This window comes from Chiloscyllium punctatum, chromosome 5 (assembly GCF_047496795.1).
Source record: "Chiloscyllium punctatum isolate Juve2018m chromosome 5, sChiPun1.3, whole genome shotgun sequence".
Lineage (NCBI taxonomy): Eukaryota > Metazoa > Chordata > Chondrichthyes > Orectolobiformes > Hemiscylliidae > Chiloscyllium > Chiloscyllium punctatum.
In genome coordinates this window covers 41391444-41407768 of record NC_092743.1, presented here as the reverse complement: position 1 = coordinate 41407768, position 16325 = coordinate 41391444, and the positions used below count along the sequence as shown (strand labels likewise).

Here is a 16325-nt window from a genome sequence, read left to right as displayed (position 1 = left end):
GCGCCAAGGCTGAAGTCGTTTCCACCTCCAATCAGCAATCGCCATCGCCTCAGCACTTCTTTCCTCGTCCACGGGGCCTTCCGCCTCGCCTGAGTCCACCAGCTGCCGCTGCCGCTCCTCCGACAAGTTGGTTCTTTCAGCGAGACAGGCATCAGCACTGTTTGGTCTCAGCCGTCCGACGGGTGAGAGGATTTCCTGCACATCCTGGAGCGTGGCTGCTCAGGATCCACTGCGGAAGGAGCGAAAGCGTGGCCGGCTCACCTACCGGGGGATTAGTTCAACTGTTGGAGCGCACGCGTGAGGTAGTGGGATCGATGCTCGCATTCTCCACTTGCTTTTAAAACTGCGAGTGCACCCACTCACTCAGCTGGTCTGCAGCAGACGGAATACCGTTTGCGTACGCCGCCTCCCTGAGAGTGGTCCGAAAGATCAAAAGCTTCACGCGTGAGCGACAGGCAGGTCCTGCTGTTTCAGGGTGCAGCGTAGGAAGGAAGTCGAGCTGCGCAGTGAAGGGAAACGCCTGCGGCGTTGATGTTTTTTCCCTGCGGGGTGCAAGTCAGCACCTTGAAAGGATCACACCGGTGGTGGGTGAGTCGCCTGAGGTCAGCGGGCACGTCCTGGACGTGTTTGGAGGCAACTTGAACCAGTCGGTAAGCTGCGGCCCAAACCCTAACCTGACATGTACACGAAGCTGCGAGTCAGGTACTGTACCGGCAGAATCTGGCAGTTTCGGATCAGCACTCGAGACGATTTCTTCATGCCAGCACAGGCCGAAGCTGTGGAGATCAGCCAGTGGCTCAGGATCTGCCAGAGTGACAGATTTTCAGGGAGGCAACGGCGTCGCATTAGTGGAGGAGCGCGGCAAAGCATCAGCAAGGGAGAGCCTCTGCTGGGCTCTCCTTCGATAGCTCAGCTGGTAGAGCGGAGGACTGTAGCGTGTCGCAAACCTGTCATCTTTAGGTCGCCGGTTCAATTCCGGCTCGAAGGAGCCCCCCACCCTGCTGCTTTTTGCAAACAGTCAGCATCCACCAGCACGCGGGCCACAGCAACACAGATGAGCTGAAAAGGCGACACGTCGGCACACGCCCTTCCCCCTCTGCAACCAGCCAGCCAGCTGTCTCCTTGCTGCGGCTGCAGCTGACGGCCAGCAGGGTGCCTCGTTTTCGACACAAACGCATGAAAGCACTTTGTGCTCACTGCAACCAAATGAAGTCTTCTATCAGTCAGGCGGGGCCCTGCGACGTCACCTCACGCTCGTGGTGGCTGCGCCAAGGCTGAAGTCGTTTCCACCTCCAATCAGCAATCGCCATCGCCTCAGCACTTCTTTCCTCGTCCACGGGGCCTTCCGCCTCGCCTGAGTCCACCAGCTGCCGCTGCCGCTCCTCCGACAAGTTGGTTCTTTCAGCGAGACAGGCATCAGCACTGTTTGGTCTCAGCCGTCCGACGGGTGAGAGGATTTCCTGCACATCCTGGAGCGTGGCTGCTCAGGATCCACTGCGGAAGGAGCGAAAGCGTGGCCGGCTCACCTACCGGGGGATTAGTTCAACTGTTGGAGCGCACGCGTGAGGTAGTGGGATCGATGCTCGCATTCTCCACTTGCTTTTAAAACTGCGAGTGCACCCACTCACTCAGCTGGTCTGCAGCAGACGGAATACCGTTTGCGTACGCCGCCTCCCTGAGAGTGGTCCGAAAGATCAAAAGCTTCACGCGTGAGCGACAGGCAGGTCCTGCTGTTTCAGGGTGCAGCGTAGGAAGGAAGTCGAGCTGCGCAGTGAAGGGAAACGCCTGCGGCGTTGATGTTTTTTCCCTGCGGGGTGCAAGTCAGCACCTTGAAAGGATCACACCGGTGGTGGGTGAGTCGCCTGAGGTCAGCGGGCACGTCCTGGACGTGTTTGGAGGCAACTTGAACCAGTCGGTAAGCTGCGGCCCAAACCCTAACCTGACATGTACACGAAGCTGCGAGTCAGGTACTGTACCGGCAGAATCTGGCAGTTTCGGATCAGCACTCGAGACGATTTCTTCATGCCAGCACAGGCCGAAGCTGTGGAGATCAGCCAGTGGCTCAGGATCTGCCAGAGTGACAGATTTTCAGGGAGGCAACGGCGTCGCATTAGTGGAGGAGCGCGGCAAAGCATCAGCAAGGGAGAGCCTCTGCTGGGCTCTCCTTCGATAGCTCAGCTGGTAGAGCGGAGGACTGTAGCGTGTCGCAAACCTGTCATCTTTAGGTCGCCGGTTCAATTCCGGCTCGAAGGAGCCCCCCACCCTGCTGCTTTTTGCAAACAGTCAGCATCCACCAGCACGCGGGCCACAGCAACACAGATGAGCTGAAAAGGCGACACGTCGGCACACGCCCTTCCCCCTCTGCAACCAGCCAGCCAGCTGTCTCCTTGCTGCGGCTGCAGCTGACGGCCAGCAGGGTGCCTCGTTTTCGACACAAACGCATGAAAGCACTTTGTGCTCACTGCAACCAAATGAAGTCTTCTATCAGTCAGGCGGGGCCCTGCGACGTCACCTCACGCTCGTGGTGGCTGCGCCAAGGCTGAAGTCGTTTCCACCTCCAATCAGCAATCGCCATCGCCTCAGCACTTCTTTCCTCGTCCACGGGGCCTTCCGCCTCGCCTGAGTCCACCAGCTGCCGCTGCCGCTCCTCCGACAAGTTGGTTCTTTCAGCGAGACAGGCATCAGCAATGTTTGGTCTCAGCCGTCCGACGGGTGAGAGGATTTCCTGCACATCCTGGAGCGTGGCTGCTCAGGATCCACTGCGGAAGGAGCGAAAGCGTGGCCGGCTCACCTACCGGGGGATTAGTTCAACTGTTGGAGCGCACGCGTGAGGTAGTGGGATCGATGCCCGCATTCTCCACTTGCTTTTAAAACTGCGAGTGCACCCACTCACTCAGCTGGTCTGCAGCAGACGGAATACCGTTTGCGTACGCCGCCTCCCTGAGAGTGGTCCCGAAAGATCAAAAGCTTCACGCGTGAGCGACAGGCAGGTCCTGCTGTTTCAGGGTGCAGCGTAGGAAGGAAGTCGAGCTGCGCAGTGAAGGGAAACGCCTGCGGCGTTGATGTTTTTTCCCTACGGGGTGCAAGTCAGCACCTTGAAAGGATCACACCGGTGGTGGGTGAGTCGCCTGAGGTCAGCGGGCACGTCCTGGACGTGTTTGGAGGCAACTTGAACCAGTCGGTAAGCTGCGGCCCAAACCCTAACCTGACATGTACACGAAGCTGCGAGTCAGGTACTGTACCGGCAGAATCTGGCAGTTTCGGATCAGCACTCGAGACGATTTCTTCATGCCAGCACAGGCCGAAGCTGTGGAGATCAGCCAGTGGCTCAGGATCTGCCAGAGTGACAGATTTTCAGGGAGGCAACGGCGTCGCATTAGTGGAGGAGCGCGGCAAAGCATCAGCAAGGGAGAGCCTCTACTGGGCTCTCCTTCGATAGCTCAGCTGGTAGAGCGGAGGACTGTAGTGTGTCGCAAACCTGTCATCCTTAGGTCGCCGGTTCAATTCCGGCTCGAAGTAGCCCCCCACCCTGCTGCTTTTTGCAAACAGTCAGCATCCACCAGCACGCGGGCCACAGCAACACAGATGAGCTGAAAAGGCGACACGTCGGCACACGCCCTTCCCCCTCTGCAACCAGCCAGCCAGCTGTCTCCTTGCTGCGGCTGCAGCTGACGGCCAGCAGGGTGCCTCGTTTTCGACACAAACGCATGAAAGCACTTTGTGCTCACTGCAACCAAATGAAGTCTTCTATCAGTCAGGCGGGGCCCTGCGACGTCACCTCACGCTCGTGGTGGCTGCGCCAAGGCTGAAGTCGTTTCCACCTCCAATCAGCAATCGCCATCGCCTCAGCACTTCTTTCCTCGTCCACGGGGCCTTCCGCCTCGCCTGAGTCCACCAGCTGCCGCTGCCGCTCCTCCGACAAGTTGGTTCTTTCAGCGAGACAGGCATCAGCAATGTTTGGTCTCAGCCGTCCGACGGGTGAGAGGATTTCCTGCACATCCTGGAGCGTGGCTGCTCAGGATCCACTGCGGAAGGAGCGAAAGCGTGGCCGGCTCACCTACCGGGGGATTAGTTCAACTGTTGGAGCGCACGCGTGAGGTAGTGGGATCGATGCCCGCATTCTCCACTTGCTTTTAAAACTGCGAGTGCACCCACTCACTCAGCTGGTCTGCAGCAGACGGAATACCGTTTGCGTACGCCGCCTCCCTGAGAGTGGTCCCGAAAGATCAAAAGCTTCACGCGTGAGCGACAGGCAGGTCCTGCTGTTTCAGGGTGCAGCGTAGGAAGGAAGTCGAGCTGCGCAGTGAAGGGAAACGCCTGCGGCGTTGATGTTTTTTCCCTGCGGGGTGCAAGTCAGCACCTTGAAAGGATCACACCGGTGGTGGGTGAGTCGCCTGAGGTCAGCGGGCACGTCCTGGACGTGTTTGGAGGCAACTTGAACCAGTCGGTAAGCTGCGGCCCAAACCCTAACCTGACATGTACACGAAGCTGCGAGTCAGGTACTGTACCGGCAGAATCTGGCAGTTTCGGATCAGCACTCGAGACGATTTCTTCATGCCAGCACAGGCCGAAGCTGTGGAGATCAGCCAGTGGCTCAGGATCTGCCAGAGTGACAGATTTTCAGGGAGGCAACGGCGTCGCATTAGTGGAGGAGCGCGGCAAAGCATCAGCAAGGGAGAGCCTCTACTGGGCTCTCCTTCGATAGCTCAGCTGGTAGAGCGGAGGGCTGTAGTGTGTCGCAAACCTGTCATCCTTAGGTCGCCGGTTCAATTCCGGCTCGAAGGAGCCCCCCACCCTGCTGCTTTTTGCAAACAGTCAGCATCCACCAGCACGCGGGCCACAGCAACACAGATGAGCTGAAAAGGCGACACGTCGGCACACGCCCTTCCCCCTCTGCAACCAGCCAGCCAGCTGTCTCCTTGCTGCGGCTGCAGCTGACGGCCAGCAGGGTGCCTCGTTTTCGACACAAACGCATGAAAGCACTTTGTGCTCACTGCAACCAAATGAAGTCTTCTATCAGTCAGGCGGGGCCCTGCGACGTCACCTCACGCTCGTGGTGGCTGCGCCAAGGCTGAAGTCGTTTCCACCTCCAATCAGCAATCGCCATCGCCTCAGCACTTCTTTCCTCGTCCACGGGGCCTTCCGCCTCGCCTGAGTCCACCAGCTGCCGCTGCCGCTCCTCCGACAAGTTGGTTCTTTCAGCGAGACAGGCATCAGCAATGTTTGGTCTCAGCCGTCCGACGGGTGAGAGGATTTCCTGCACATCCTGGAGCGTGGCTGCTCAGGATCCACTGCGGAAGGAGCGAAAGCGTGGCCGGCTCACCTACCGGGGGATTAGTTCAACTGTTGGAGCGCACGCGTGAGGTAGTGGGATCGATGCCCGCATTCTCCACTTGCTTTTAAAACTGCGAGTGCACCCACTCACTCAGCTGGTCTGCAGCAGACGGAATACCGTTTGCGTACGCCGCCTCCCTGAGAGTGGTCCCGAAAGATCAAAAGCTTCACGCGTGAGCGACAGGCAGGTCCTGCTGTTTCAGGGTGCAGCGTAGGAAGGAAGTCGAGCTGCGCAGTAAAGGGAAACGCCTGCGGCGTTGATGTTTTTTCCCTGCGGGGTGCAAGTCAGCACCTTGAAAGGATCACACCGGTGGTGGGTGAGTCGCCTGAGGTCAGCGGGCACGTCCTGGACGTGTTTGGAGGCAACTTGAACCAGTCGGTAAGCTGCGGCCCAAACCCTAACCTGACATGTACACGAAGCTGCGAGTCAGGTACTGTACCGGCAGAATCTGGCAGTTTCGGATCAGCACTCGAGACGATTTCTTCATGCCAGCACAGGCCGAAGCTGTGGAGATCAGCCAGTGGCTCAGGATCTGCCAGAGTGACAGATTTTCAGGGAGGCAACGGCGTCGCATTAGTGGAGGAGCGCGGCAAAGCATCAGCAAGGGAGAGCCTCTACTGGGCTCTCCTTCGATAGCTCAGCTGGTAGAGCGGAGGGCTGTAGTGTGTCGCAAACCTGTCATCCTTAGGTCGCCGGTTCAATTCCGGCTCGAAGGAGCCCCCCACCCTGCTGCTTTTTGCAAACAGTCAGCATCCACCAGCACGCGGGCCACAGCAACACAGATGAGCTGAAAAGGCGACACGTCGGCACACGCCCTTCCCCCTCTGCAACCAGCCAGCCAGCTGTCTCCTTGCTGCGGCTGCAGCTGACGGCCAGCAGGGTGCCTCGTTTTCGACACAAACGCATGAAAGCACTTTGTGCTCACTGCAACCAAATGAAGTCTTCTATCAGTCAGGCGGGGCCCTGCGACGTCACCTCACGCTCGTGGTGGCTGCGCCAAGGCTGAAGTCGTTTCCACCTCCAATCAGCAATCGCCATCGCCTCAGCACTTCTTTCCTCGTCCACGGGGCCTTCCGCCTCGCCTGAGTCCACCAGCTGCCGCTGCCGCTCCTCCGACAAGTTGGTTCTTTCAGCGAGACAGGCATCAGCAATGTTTGGTCTCAGCCGTCCGACGGGTGAGAGGATTTCCTGCACATCCTGGAGCGTGGCTGCTCAGGATCCACTGCGGAAGGAGCGAAAGCGTGGCCGGCTCACCTACCGGGGGATTAGTTCAACTGTTGGAGCGCACGCGTGAGGTAGTGGGATCGATGCCCGCATTCTCCACTTGCTTTTAAAACTGCGAGTGCACCCACTCACTCAGCTGGTCTGCAGCAGACGGAATACCGTTTGCGTACGCCGCCTCCCTGAGAGTGGTCCCGAAAGATCAAAAGCTTCACGCGTGAGCGACAGGCAGGTCCTGCTGTTTCAGGGTGCAGCGTAGGAAGGAAGTCGAGCTGCGCAGTGAAGGGAAACGCCTGCGGCGTTGATGTTTTTTCCCTGCGGGGTGCAAGTCAGCACCTTGAAAGGATCACACCGGTGGTGGGTGAGTCGCCTGAGGTCAGCGGGCACGTCCTGGACGTGTTTGGAGGCAACTTGAACCAGTCGGTAAGCTGCGGCCCAAACCCTAACCTGACATGTACACGAAGCTGCGAGTCAGGTACTGTACCGGCAGAATCTGGCAGTTTCGGATCAGCACTCGAGACGATTTCTTCATGCCAGCACAGGCCGAAGCTGTGGAGATCAGCCAGTGGCTCAGGATCTGCCAGAGTGACAGATTTTCAGGGAGGCAACGGCGTCGCATTAGTGGAGGAGCGCGGCAAAGCATCAGCAAGGGAGAGCCTCTACTGGGCTCTCCTTCGATAGCTCAGCTGGTAGAGCGGAGGACTGTAGTGTGTCGCAAACCTGTCATCCTTAGGTCGCCGGTTCAATTCCGGCTCGAAGGAGCCCCCCACCCTGCTGCTTTTTGCAAACAGTCAGCATCCACCAGCACGCGGGCCACAGCAACACAGATGAGCTGAAAAGGCGACACGTCGGCACACGCCCTTCCCCCTCTGCAACCAGCCAGCCAGCTGTCTCCTTGCTGCGGCTGCAGCTGACGGCCAGCAGGGTGCCTCGTTTTCGACACAAACGCATGAAAGCACTTTGTGCTCACTGCAACCAAATGAAGTCTTCTATCAGTCAGGCGGGGCCCTGCGACGTCACCTCACGCTCGTGGTGGCTGCGCCAAGGCTGAAGTCGTTTCCACCTCCAATCAGCAATCGCCATCGCCTCAGCACTTCTTTCCTCGTCCACGGGGCCTTCCGCCTCGCCTGAGTCCACCAGCTGCCGCTGCCGCTCCTCCGACAAGTTGGTTCTTTCAGCGAGACAGGCATCAGCACTGTTTGGTCTCAGCCGTCCGACGGGTGAGAGGATTTCCTGCACATCCTGGAGCGTGGCTGCTCAGGATCCACTGCGGAAGGAGCGAAAGCGTGGCCGGCTCACCTACCGGGGGATTAGTTCAACTGTTGGAGCGCACGCGTGAGGTAGTGGGATCGATGCTCGCATTCTCCACTTGCTTTTAAAACTGCGAGTGCACCCACTCACTCAGCTGGTCTGCAGCAGACGGAATACCGTTTGCGTACGCCGCCTCCCTGAGAGTGGTCCGAAAGATCAAAAGCTTCACGCGTGAGCGACAGGCAGGTCCTGCTGTTTCAGGGTGCAGCGTAGGAAGGAAGTCGAGCTGCGCAGTGAAGGGAAACGCCTGCGGCGTTGATGTTTTTTCCCTGCGGGGTGCAAGTCAGCACCTTGAAAGGATCACACCGGTGGTGGGTGAGTCGCCTGAGGTCAGCGGGCACGTCCTGGACGTGTTTGGAGGCAACTTGAACCAGTCGGTAAGCTGCGGCCCAAACCCTAACCTGACATGTACACGAAGCTGCGAGTCAGGTACTGTACCGGCAGAATCTGGCAGTTTCGGATCAGCACTCGAGACGATTTCTTCATGCCAGCACAGGCCGAAGCTGTGGAGATCAGCCAGTGGCTCAGGATCTGCCAGAGTGACAGATTTTCAGGGAGGCAACGGCGTCGCATTAGTGGAGGAGCGCGGCAAAGCATCAGCAAGGGAGAGCCTCTGCTGGGCTCTCCTTCGATAGCTCAGCTGGTAGAGCGGAGGACTGTAGCGTGTCGCAAACCTGTCATCTTTAGGTCGCCGGTTCAATTCCGGCTCGAAGGAGCCCCCCACCCTGCTGCTTTTTGCAAACAGTCAGCATCCACCAGCACGCGGGCCACAGCAACACAGATGAGCTGAAAAGGCGACACGTCGGCACACGCCCTTCCCCCTCTGCAACCAGCCAGCCAGCTGTCTCCTTGCTGCGGCTGCAGCTGACGGCCAGCAGGGTGCCTCGTTTTCGACACAAACGCATGAAAGCACTTTGTGCTCACTGCAACCAAATGAAGTCTTCTATCAGTCAGGCGGGGCCCTGCGACGTCACCTCACGCTCGTGGTGGCTGCGCCAAGGCTGAAGTCGTTTCCACCTCCAATCAGCAATCGCCATCGCCTCAGCACTTCTTTCCTCGTCCACGGGGCCTTCCGCCTCGCCTGAGTCCACCAGCTGCCGCTGCCGCTCCTCCGACAAGTTGGTTCTTTCAGCGAGACAGGCATCAGCACTGTTTGGTCTCAGCCGTCCGACGGGTGAGAGGATTTCCTGCACATCCTGGAGCGTGGCTGCTCAGGATCCACTGCGGAAGGAGCGAAAGCGTGGCCGGCTCACCTACCGGGGGATTAGTTCAACTGTTGGAGCGCACGCGTGAGGTAGTGGGATCGATGCTCGCATTCTCCACTTGCTTTTAAAACTGCGAGTGCACCCACTCACTCAGCTGGTCTGCAGCAGACGGAATACCGTTTGCGTACGCCGCCTCCCTGAGAGTGGTCCGAAAGATCAAAAGCTTCACGCGTGAGCGACAGGCAGGTCCTGCTGTTTCAGGGTGCAGCGTAGGAAGGAAGTCGAGCTGCGCAGTGAAGGGAAACGCCTGCGGCGTTGATGTTTTTTCCCTGCGGGGTGCAAGTCAGCACCTTGAAAGGATCACACCGGTGGTGGGTGAGTCGCCTGAGGTCAGCGGGCACGTCCTGGACGTGTTTGGAGGCAACTTGAACCAGTCGGTAAGCTGCGGCCCAAACCCTAACCTGACATGTACACGAAGCTGCGAGTCAGGTACTGTACCGGCAGAATCTGGCAGTTTCGGATCAGCACTCGAGACGATTTCTTCATGCCAGCACAGGCCGAAGCTGTGGAGATCAGCCAGTGGCTCAGGATCTGCCAGAGTGACAGATTTTCAGGGAGGCAACGGCGTCGCATTAGTGGAGGAGCGCGGCAAAGCATCAGCAAGGGAGAGCCTCTGCTGGGCTCTCCTTCGATAGCTCAGCTGGTAGAGCGGAGGACTGTAGCGTGTCGCAAACCTGTCATCTTTAGGTCGCCGGTTCAATTCCGGCTCGAAGGAGCCCCCCACCCTGCTGCTTTTTGCAAACAGTCAGCATCCACCAGCACGCGGGCCACAGCAACACAGATGAGCTGAAAAGGCGACACGTCGGCACACGCCCTTCCCCCTCTGCAACCAGCCAGCCAGCTGTCTCCTTGCTGCGGCTGCAGCTGACGGCCAGCAGGGTGCCTCGTTTTCGACACAAACGCATGAAAGCACTTTGTGCTCACTGCAACCAAATGAAGTCTTCTATCAGTCAGGCGGGGCCCTGCGACGTCACCTCACGCTCGTGGTGGCTGCGCCAAGGCTGAAGTCGTTTCCACCTCCAATCAGCAATCGCCATCGCCTCAGCACTTCTTTCCTCGTCCACGGGGCCTTCCGCCTCGCCTGAGTCCACCAGCTGCCGCTGCCGCTCCTCCGACAAGTTGGTTCTTTCAGCGAGACAGGCATCAGCACTGTTTGGTCTCAGCCGTCCGACGGGTGAGAGGATTTCCTGCACATCCTGGAGCGTGGCTGCTCAGGATCCACTGCGGAAGGAGCGAAAGCGTGGCCGGCTCACCTACCGGGGGATTAGTTCAACTGTTGGAGCGCACGCGTGAGGTAGTGGGATCGATGCCCGCATTCTCCACTTGCTTTTAAAACTGCGAGTGCACCCACTCACTCAGCTGGTCTGCAGCAGACGGAATACCGTTTGCGTACGCCGCCTCCCTGAGAGTGGTCCCGAAAGATCAAAAGCTTCACGCGTGAGCGACAGGCAGGTCCTGCTGTTTCAGGGTGCAGCGTAGGAAGGAAGTCGAGCTGCGCAGTGAAGGGAAACGCCTGCGGCGTTGATGTTTTTTCCCTGCGGGGTGCAAGTCAGCACCTTGAAAGGATCACACCGGTGGTGGGTGAGTCGCCTGAGGTCAGCGGGCACGTCCTGGACGTGTTTGGAGGCAACTTGAACCAGTCGGTAAGCTGCGGCCCAAACCCTAACCTGACATGTACACGAAGCTGCGAGTCAGGTACTGTACCGGCAGAATCTGGCAGTTTCAGATCAGCACTCGAGACGATTTCTTCATGCCAGCACAGGCCGAAGCTGTGGAGATCAGCCAGTGGCTCAGGATCTGCCAGAGTGACAGATTTTCAGGGAGGCAACGGCGTCGCATTAGTGGAGGAGCGCGGCAAAGCATCAGCAAGGGAGAGCCTCTACTGGGCTCTCCTTCGATAGCTCAGCTGGTAGAGCGGAGGACTGTAGTGTGTCGCAAACCTGTCATCCTTAGGTCGCCGGTTCAATTCCGGCTCGAAGGAGCCCCCCACCCTGCTGCTTTTTGCAAACAGTCAGCATCCACCAGCACGCGGGCCACAGCAACACAGATGAGCTGAAAAGGCGACACGTCGGCACACGCCCTTCCCCCTCTGCAACCAGCCAGCCAGCTGTCTCCTTGCTGCGGCTGCAGCTGACGGCCAGCAGGGTGCCTCGTTTTCGACACAAACGCATGAAAGCACTTTGTGCTCACTGCAACCAAATGAAGTCTTCTATCAGTCAGGCGGGGCCCTGCGACGTCACCTCACACTCGTGGTGGCTGCGCCAAGGCTGAAGTCGTTTCCACCTCCAATCAGCAATCGCCATCGCCTCAGCACTTCTTTCCTCGTCCACGGGGCCTTCCGCCTCGCCTGAGTCCACCAGCTGCCGCTGCCGCTCCTCCGACAAGTTGGTTCTTTCAGCGAGACAGGCATCAGCAATGTTTGGTCTCAGCCGTCCGACGGGTGAGAGGATTTCCTGCACATCCTGGAGCGTGGCTGCTCAGGATCCACTGCGGAAGGAGCGAAAGCGTGGCCGGCTCACCTACCGGGGGATTAGTTCAACTGTTGGAGCGCACGCGTGAGGTAGTGGGATCGATGCTCGCATTCTCCACTTGCTTTTAAAACTGCGAGTGCACCCACTCACTCAGCTGGTCTGCAGCAGACGGAATACCGTTTGCGTACGCCGCCTCCCTGAGAGTGGTCCCGAAAGATCAAAAGCTTCACGCGTGAGCGACAGGCAGGTCCTGCTGTTTCAGGGTGCAGCGTAGGAAGGAAGTCGAGCTGCGCAGTGAAGGGAAACGCCTGCGGCGTTGATGTTTTTTCCCTGCGGGGTGCAAGTCAGCACCTTGAAAGGATTACACCGGTGGTGGGTGAGTCGCCTGAGGTCAGCGGGCACGTCCTGGACGTGTTTGGAGGCAACTTGAACCAGTCGGTAAGCTGCGGCCCAAACCCTAACCTGACATGTACACGAAGCTGCGAGTCAGGTACTGTACCGGCAGAATCTGGCAGTTTCGGATCAGCACTCGAGACGATTTCTTCATGCCAGCACAGGCCGAAGCTGTGGAGATCAGCCAGTGGCTCAGGATCTGCCAGAGTGACAGATTTTCAGGGAGGCAACGGCGTCGCATTAGTGGAGGAGCGCGGCAAAGCATCAGCAAGGGAGAGCCTCTACTGGGCTCTCCTTCGATAGCTCAGCTGGTAGAGCGGAGGACTGTAGTGTGTCGCAAACCTGTCATCCTTAGGTCGCCGGTTCAATTCCGGCTCGAAGGAGCCCCCCACCCTGCTGCTTTTTGCAAACAGTCAGCATCCACCAGCACGCGGGCCACAGCAACACAGATGAGCTGAAAAGGCGACACGTCGGCACACGCCCTTCCCCCTCTGCAACCAGCCAGCCAGCTGTCTCCTTGCTGCGGCTGCAGCTGACGGCCAGCAGGGTGCCTCGTTTTCGACACAAACGCATGAAAGCACTTTGTGCTCACTGCAACCAAATGAAGTCTTCTATCAGTCAGGCGGGGCCCTGCGACGTCACCTCACGCTCGTGGTGGCTGCGCCAAGGCTGAAGTCGTTTCCACCTCCAATCAGCAATCGCCATCGCCTCAGCACTTCTTTCCTCGTCCACGGGGCCTTCCGCCTCGCCTGAGTCCACCAGCTGCCGCTGCCGCTCCTCCGACAAGTTGGTTCTTTCAGCGAGACAGGCATCAGCACTGTTTGGTCTCAGCCGTCCGACGGGTGAGAGGATTTCCTGCACATCCTGGAGCGTGGCTGCTCAGGATCCACTGCGGAAGGAGCGAAAGCGTGGCCGGCTCACCTACCGGGGGATTAGTTCAACTGTTGGAGCGCACGCGTGAGGTAGTGGGATCGATGCTCGCATTCTCCACTTGCTTTTAAAACTGCGAGTGCACCCACTCACTCAGCTGGTCTGCAGCAGACGGAATACCGTTTGCGTACGCCGCCTCCCTGAGAGTGGTCCGAAAGATCAAAAGCTTCACGCGTGAGCGACAGGCAGGTCCTGCTGTTTCAGGGTGCAGCGTAGGAAGGAAGTCGAGCTGCGCAGTGAAGGGAAACGCCTGCGGCGTTGATGTTTTTTCCCTGCGGGGTGCAAGTCAGCACCTTGAAAGGATCACACCGGTGGTGGGTGAGTCGCCTGAGGTCAGCGGGCACGTCCTGGACGTGTTTGGAGGCAACTTGAACCAGTCGGTAAGCTGCGGCCCAAACCCTAACCTGACATGTACACGAAGCTGCGAGTCAGGTACTGTACCGGCAGAATCTGGCAGTTTCGGATCAGCACTCGAGACGATTTCTTCATGCCAGCACAGGCCGAAGCTGTGGAGATCAGCCAGTGGCTCAGGATCTGCCAGAGTGACAGATTTTCAGGGAGGCAACGGCGTCGCATTAGTGGAGGAGCGCGGCAAAGCATCAGCAAGGGAGAGCCTCTGCTGGGCTCTCCTTCGATAGCTCAGCTGGTAGAGCGGAGGACTGTAGCGTGTCGCAAACCTGTCATCTTTAGGTCGCCGGTTCAATTCCGGCTCGAAGGAGCCCCCCACCCTGCTGCTTTTTGCAAACAGTCAGCATCCACCAGCACGCGGGCCACAGCAACACAGATGAGCTGAAAAGGCGACACGTCGGCACACGCCCTTCCCCCTCTGCAACCAGCCAGCCAGCTGTCTCCTTGCTGCGGCTGCAGCTGACGGCCAGCAGGGTGCCTCGTTTTCGACACAAACGCATGAAAGCACTTTGTGCTCACTGCAACCAAATGAAGTCTTCTATCAGTCAGGCGGGGCCCTGCGACGTCACCTCACGCTCGTGGTGGCTGCGCCAAGGCTGAAGTCGTTTCCACCTCCAATCAGCAATCGCCATCGCCTCAGCACTTCTTTCCTCGTCCACGGGGCCTTCCGCCTCGCCTGAGTCCACCAGCTGCCGCTGCCGCTCCTCCGACAAGTTGGTTCTTTCAGCGAGACAGGCATCAGCAATGTTTGGTCTCAGCCGTCCGACGGGTGAGAGGATTTCCTGCACATCCTGGAGCGTGGCTGCTCAGGATCCACTGCGGAAGGAGCGAAAGCGTGGCCGGCTCACCTACTGGGGGATTAGTTCAACTGTTGGAGCGCACGCGTGAGGTAGTGGGATCGATGCCCGCATTCTCCACTTGCTTTTAAAACTGCGAGTGCACCCACTCACTCAGCTGGTCTGCAGCAGACGGAATACCGTTTGCGTACGCCGCCTCCCTGAGAGTGGTCCCGAAAGATCAAAAGCTTCACGCGTGAGCGACAGGCAGGTCCTGCTGTTTCAGGGTGCAGCGTAGGAAGGAAGTCGAGCTGCACAGCGAAGGGAAACGCCTGCGGCGTTGATGTTTTTTCCCTGCGGGGTGAAAGTCAGCTCCTTGAAAGGATCACACCGGTGGTGGGTGAGTCGCCTGAGGTCAGCGGGCACGTCCTGGACGTGTTTGGAGGCAACTTGAACCGGTCGGTAAGCTGCGGCCCAAACCCTAACCTGACATGTACACGAAGCTGCGAGTCAGGTACTGTACCGGCAGACTCTGGCAGTTTCGGATCAGCACTCGAGACGATTTCTTCATGCCAGCACAGGCCGAAGCTGTGGAGATCAGCCAGTGGCTCAGGATCTGCCAGAGTGACAGATTTTCAGGGAGGCAACGACGTCGCATTAGTGGAGGAGCGCGGCCAAGCATCAGCAAGGGAGAGCCACTGCTGGGCTCTCCTTCGATAGCTCAGCTGGTAGAGCGGAGGACTGTAGTGTCTCGCCAACCTGTCATCCTTAGGTCGCTGGTTCAGTTCCGGCTCGAAGGAGCCCCCCACCCTGCTGCTTTTTGCAAACAGTGAGCATCCACCAGCACGCGGGCCACAGCAACACAGATGAGCTGAAAACGCGACACGTCGGCACACGCCCTTCCCCCTCTGCAACCAGCCAGCTGTCTCCGTGCTGCGGCTGCAGCTGACGGCCAGCAGGGTGCCTCGTTTTCGACACAAACGCATGAAAGCACTTTGTGCTCACTGCAACCAAATGAAGTCTTCTATCAGTCAGGCGGGGCCCTGCGACGTCACCTCACGCTCGTGGTGGCTGCGCCAAGGCTGAAGTCGTTTCCACCTCCAATCAGCAATCGCCATCGCCTCAGCACTTCTTTCCTCGTCCATGGGGCCTTCCGCCTCGCCTGAGTCCACCAGCTGCCGCTGCCGCTCCTCCGACAAGTTGGTCGTTTCAGCGAGACAGGCATCAGCAATGTTTGGTCTCAGCCGTCCGACGGATGAGAGGATTTCCTGCACATCCTGGAGCGTGGCTGCTCAGGATCCACTGCGGAAGGAGCGAAAGCGTGGCCGGCTCACCTACCGGGGGATTAGTTCAACTGTTGGAGCGCACGCGTGAGGTAGTGGGATCGATGCCCGCATTCTCCACTTGCTTTTAAAACTGCGAGTGCACCCACTCACTCAGCTGGTCTGCAGCAGACGGAATACCGTTTGCGTACGCCGCCTCCCTGAGAGTGGTCCCGAAAGATCAAAAGCTTCACGCGTGAGCGACAGGCAGGTCCTGCTGTTTCAGGGTGCAGCGTAGGAAGGAAGTCGAGCTGCGCAGCGAAGGGAAACGCCTGCGGCGTTGATGTTTTTTCCCTGCGGGGTGAAAGTCAGCTCCTTGAAAGGATCACACCGGTGGTGGGTGAGTCGCCTGAGGTCAGCGGGCACGTCCTGGACGTGTTTGGAGGCAACTTGAACCGGTCGGTAAGCTGCGGCCCAAACCCTAACCTGACATGTACACGAAGCTGCGAGTCAGGTACTGTACCGGCAGAATCTGGCAGTTTCGGATCAGCACTCGAGACGATTTCTTCATGCCAGCACAGGCCGAAGCTGTGGAGATCAGCCAGTGGCTCAGGATCTGCCAGAGTGACAGATTTTCAGGGAGGCAACGACGTCGCATTAGTGGAGGAGCGCGGCCAAGCATCAGCAAGGGAGAGCCACAGCGGGGCTCTCCTTCGATAGCTCAGCTGGTAGAGCGGAGGACTGTAGTGTCTCGCCAACCTGTCATCCTTAGGTCGCCGGTTCAATTCCGGCTCGAAGGAGCCCCCCACCCTGCTGCTTTTTGCAAACAGTGAGCATCCACCAGCACGCGGGCCACAGCAACACAGATGAGCTGAAAACGCGACACGTCGGCACACGCCCTTCCCCCTCTGCAACCAGCCAGCTGTCTCCGTGCTGCGGCTGCAGCTGACGGC

General features: G+C 58.7%; 13 non-coding genes across 13 annotated transcripts; all 13 read left to right on the top strand.

The window, feature by feature from the left end:
- The first annotated feature begins 898 nt into the window (after positions 1 to 898).
- Positions 899 to 988, top strand: trnay-gua (transfer RNA tyrosine (anticodon GUA)). The gene is given in 2 exon segments: positions 899 to 935; positions 953 to 988. It is a non-coding gene; the product is annotated as a tRNA-Tyr (tRNA).
- A 1175-nt stretch (positions 989 to 2163) lies between these two features.
- On the top strand, positions 2164 to 2253 carry trnay-gua (transfer RNA tyrosine (anticodon GUA)). Its single transcript is given in 2 exon segments — positions 2164 to 2200; positions 2218 to 2253. It is a non-coding gene; the product is annotated as a tRNA-Tyr (tRNA).
- A 1176-nt stretch (positions 2254 to 3429) lies between these two features.
- On the top strand, positions 3430 to 3519 carry trnay-gua (transfer RNA tyrosine (anticodon GUA)). The gene is given in 2 exon segments: positions 3430 to 3466; positions 3484 to 3519. It is a non-coding gene; the product is annotated as a tRNA-Tyr (tRNA).
- Positions 3520 to 4695: 1176 nt separating this feature from the next.
- On the top strand, positions 4696 to 4785 carry trnay-gua (transfer RNA tyrosine (anticodon GUA)). Its single transcript is given in 2 exon segments — positions 4696 to 4732; positions 4750 to 4785. It is a non-coding gene; the product is annotated as a tRNA-Tyr (tRNA).
- Positions 4786 to 5961: 1176 nt separating this feature from the next.
- trnay-gua (transfer RNA tyrosine (anticodon GUA)) lies at positions 5962 to 6051 on the top strand. Its single transcript is given in 2 exon segments — positions 5962 to 5998; positions 6016 to 6051. It is a non-coding gene; the product is annotated as a tRNA-Tyr (tRNA).
- Positions 6052 to 7227: 1176 nt separating this feature from the next.
- Positions 7228 to 7317, top strand: trnay-gua (transfer RNA tyrosine (anticodon GUA)). Its single transcript is given in 2 exon segments — positions 7228 to 7264; positions 7282 to 7317. It is a non-coding gene; the product is annotated as a tRNA-Tyr (tRNA).
- Positions 7318 to 8492: 1175 nt separating this feature from the next.
- Positions 8493 to 8582, top strand: trnay-gua (transfer RNA tyrosine (anticodon GUA)). Its single transcript is given in 2 exon segments — positions 8493 to 8529; positions 8547 to 8582. It is a non-coding gene; the product is annotated as a tRNA-Tyr (tRNA).
- A 1175-nt stretch (positions 8583 to 9757) lies between these two features.
- trnay-gua (transfer RNA tyrosine (anticodon GUA)) lies at positions 9758 to 9847 on the top strand. The gene is given in 2 exon segments: positions 9758 to 9794; positions 9812 to 9847. It is a non-coding gene; the product is annotated as a tRNA-Tyr (tRNA).
- A 1176-nt stretch (positions 9848 to 11023) lies between these two features.
- Positions 11024 to 11113, top strand: trnay-gua (transfer RNA tyrosine (anticodon GUA)). The gene is given in 2 exon segments: positions 11024 to 11060; positions 11078 to 11113. It is a non-coding gene; the product is annotated as a tRNA-Tyr (tRNA).
- A 1176-nt stretch (positions 11114 to 12289) lies between these two features.
- On the top strand, positions 12290 to 12379 carry trnay-gua (transfer RNA tyrosine (anticodon GUA)). The gene is given in 2 exon segments: positions 12290 to 12326; positions 12344 to 12379. It is a non-coding gene; the product is annotated as a tRNA-Tyr (tRNA).
- A 1175-nt stretch (positions 12380 to 13554) lies between these two features.
- trnay-gua (transfer RNA tyrosine (anticodon GUA)) lies at positions 13555 to 13644 on the top strand. The gene is given in 2 exon segments: positions 13555 to 13591; positions 13609 to 13644. It is a non-coding gene; the product is annotated as a tRNA-Tyr (tRNA).
- Positions 13645 to 14820: 1176 nt separating this feature from the next.
- trnay-gua (transfer RNA tyrosine (anticodon GUA)) lies at positions 14821 to 14910 on the top strand. The gene is given in 2 exon segments: positions 14821 to 14857; positions 14875 to 14910. It is a non-coding gene; the product is annotated as a tRNA-Tyr (tRNA).
- A 1172-nt stretch (positions 14911 to 16082) lies between these two features.
- On the top strand, positions 16083 to 16172 carry trnay-gua (transfer RNA tyrosine (anticodon GUA)). The gene is given in 2 exon segments: positions 16083 to 16119; positions 16137 to 16172. It is a non-coding gene; the product is annotated as a tRNA-Tyr (tRNA).
- The last annotated feature ends 153 nt before the right edge of the window (positions 16173 to 16325 follow it).